At 47.2% G+C, this 3,121-nt stretch overlaps 1 non-coding gene across 1 annotated transcript; it reads left to right on the top strand.

The window, feature by feature from the left end:
* The first annotated feature begins 364 nt into the window (after positions 1–364).
* Positions 365–436, top strand: TRNAQ-CUG (transfer RNA glutamine (anticodon CUG)). Its single transcript has one exon. It is a non-coding gene; the product is annotated as a tRNA-Gln (tRNA).
* The last annotated feature ends 2,685 nt before the right edge of the window (positions 437–3,121 follow it).

Raw genomic sequence — 3,121 nt, 5'->3', positions numbered from 1 at the left:
GCAGCGTCAAGAGGACAACTGCAAAGAAGGGGAAAGGAAGTTTGGGGGTTTTTGGCGTTTGGGTTTTTTTTTTTTTTTTTCTGGCGGGAATTTTACCTCAGGGCAGAAAACTCTAGAAATGCCGGCAGAGCAGGCGCATTTGGGGGAGGCCGCCAAGCCCTTCCCTGTCGCTCCTCCCGAATGGACTTCGTGTCTTTCCACGACGTACAAACCTGAGGGCAGGCGAGTCAGGCGCCTCCTGGCGTCGCGGAGGAAGCGGGCTCGGGGCGGGGGGACGAGAGCGCCCGGCGGGAGGCGGGTGCCTGGCCCGCGGGGCTGCGCGCGGCCTGGCTCCGCGGCGGGAGGCGGGTGTTGGGCCCGCGGCGGTTCTATGGTGTAATGGTGAGCACTCCGGACTCTGAATCCAGCGATCCGAGTTCGAGTCTCGGTGGGACCTTTCCCTTTAGGCCGCGCCGGCGTCTTTTACTCCCGCAGCCAGAACTCAGTCTCCTGCCGAAGCCCGCGTTCCTCCGGCTCCTGTTCCTGCCACCGCAGGCACCTCGCTGCCGCGTCCCTGACCTCTGCCGGCTCCTTCTCCAGAAAACCGGCTTCTCCGACCTGCGCGGTCCACATGGGCAGGTGGCGCGCAGGTGGGGGACGAGCCCGGGCTGTCCCCGCTGGCCCCGGGCGGTCAGCCCGTCTCTGGCCATCGGAGGCCCGGCCCCGCCGCCAAGCGGCGCAGCGACCGAGCCAGTGCCACCCCGCCGTCGGGGCCCCCTGGGTCTCGGGGGTAAAAGGCAGAGGCTGCGCCGCCTGAGTCCTGCCCCGCGAGGGGGCGTCACACCGCAGGCGTAACTGCGCGCTTGTCCCTGTGAGTCAGGGGTCGCTGTGGGGGCTGTGATGTCGCTGGTCAGACAGGGTGACAGCCTCTTATGGTTCCAGACCCGAATGGGTAGTGCTGTATTGAGGTGCCTATTCTATTCTGAAGTTTGATTGATCCTATTCCACTGTGTTCCGATTTTATTCAGAATTTCTAGCTCCTAAGTCTCCATTGGACACGAAAAGCCGCTGTTAGGCTGAGATTTCAATCTTGACCCCAGGAAGTCCCGTGCTTTCATCCCAAGCTCATCCAGAAAGAGGAGAAAGGCCAAGGATTCCAGTGTCTGGGGAGACCAGGGCTCCCTGACCCCTCTCCACCCAGGCCTTTGAGACACTTGCAGAGCTTCTCATCAAGGCTAGCCTGTAGCGAATATACTTTGTTTGGTTAGATTTGGGTGGAAACCAGATTTATTTTTTTATCATTATAAACTTAAATTCCTTTTTCAAATGTTGCCTCTGGATATGGAAAACACAATGTAACAAATAAACCTTTTGTGCAAGGCCTTCTGTGGAACAGCCACATGGATAAGAACTAGCCGAAGAGAGTATAAAACATAATAATTTATGTGTACCCCAGAACAGTGACAAAATTTTAAAACCTGCTTTCGTCAATTGTGTTATGATTGGCATTGTTGGGTATTTCTTTATTCTTTTGTCAATATAGTGTGGGGAAAAGCAAAGGAGGCAGTATAAGATATTGTATTTCTATTACTCCCAGTGCCCTTAAAAACAAAACTAGTGGTATTAGAGAAAAGAGTCTCAGTTGAAAGACAGACATTCAATCAAAGCCTGTAGTTCTGAGTTTGAATTGTGAGTGTGAATATATGTGAATGCATGAACACATACAAATATGAGTATGTATTTGCTAGCTCTGTCCACTGGAAAGGTCTAGAATTCAACCACTTCCATTGAGTGTCTTTTGGTTACACAATTTGATTTGGGAATAATGTTTTTCACAGAAAGGAATCAGAGATTTTGAGAGATATGACTGAGTCCCGGTCAGGGGCAGATGAGACAGAAGCACCTTGTCATAGTGATATCTACAAAGGTCTCAAAGACTATTAAAATCTTATGAAAAGGAGAAAGGAGCCAGCTTAAAGGCACATTCACTGCTGAAAGAGAGGATCATTGGAGTATCAGTAAGGACTCTATTGCAATGAATTGAAATACTTCAATGTGTTTGAAACTTTGATTTCATATTAGCACGGGGGAAAAAAAAGAAATAAAAGAAACTAGTTGGTGACCATGGAGGATGCTTGGGGAATTGCTCATTAAGCTGCAGTTTTCTTTACAGAGGGAACCACTAAGTAACTAAACAGTATTTAGTACTAAGGGGAAGTTTTTTTTTTATGCAAGTGTACCAGCTAAATAACACATGGCCATGGAATATCACCATTTTGCTCCACATAACTAGTTCATGGATCTAGGCCTTGAACTCCAAGGGCTGCTAACATTATTTGAGGAAACACACAGGAGTTGATGTGCCTCCTGATCAGAGAGCACACACCACTTCTGAGGTGCCCTTGCCAGGATACCAAACACAATCTCCTCTGCCTCTGTATCTACTGTGTCCAAAATAGGGGCCACTAGACACATATGGCTATTGAATACCTAGAATGTGGCTAGGACGACTAAGGAACTGGCTTTTAATTATATTTAATTTATAATTCATGTGAATGTAAACTTAAAAGCGGAAGATATGCACAACATTTTTCTATTAAACACAACTTTAAAGCTTTGGTGGAATTATGTTTCCCTTAATGTGCAGCATTAATTAGCTGTGTAGAAGATAATATTTGTATTATTGTGTGCTTATACTTTTCAGTTTTCAATGTGGTTACTCGGAAAATTGAAATTACATATGTGGTTTGCAATTTCATTATATTCCAGCACTGCTTTAGATTCTACCACCAAAAAGAAAGTATGGAGGACAGAAGAATTTATTAAAGAACACCCAGTTATACAATTTACATTGTGGGAATGCTACAGAACAAACAACTCCATTTCTTCAACAAATGAATGCTTTAAAAAAGGAAAAGAAAAGGACAGCAAGAGACCAAGAGAGCTAGAGCAAGAGTGAGAGGGAAGGAAGCAAGGAAAGAAGGGGGGGAGGGACAACGGGAGGGAGGAAGGAAGAGGCAGGGGAAGAAAGGAAGGGAGGGAGGGAGGAAGAAACCCAGAGTAAATATGTGTGTAAAGACTTCAACACATATCCTACTAATTACAGTTTGTGCATTTTCTTTGGGTCCCAAGAAAGAATAAC

This window comes from Hippopotamus amphibius, chromosome 1, assembly GCF_030028045.1.
Source record: "Hippopotamus amphibius kiboko isolate mHipAmp2 chromosome 1, mHipAmp2.hap2, whole genome shotgun sequence".
Classification (NCBI taxonomy): Eukaryota; Metazoa; Chordata; class Mammalia; order Artiodactyla; family Hippopotamidae; genus Hippopotamus; species Hippopotamus amphibius.
The sequence above is the reverse complement of the archived record's forward strand: the minus strand, read 5'-3'. Positions and strand labels throughout refer to the sequence as shown.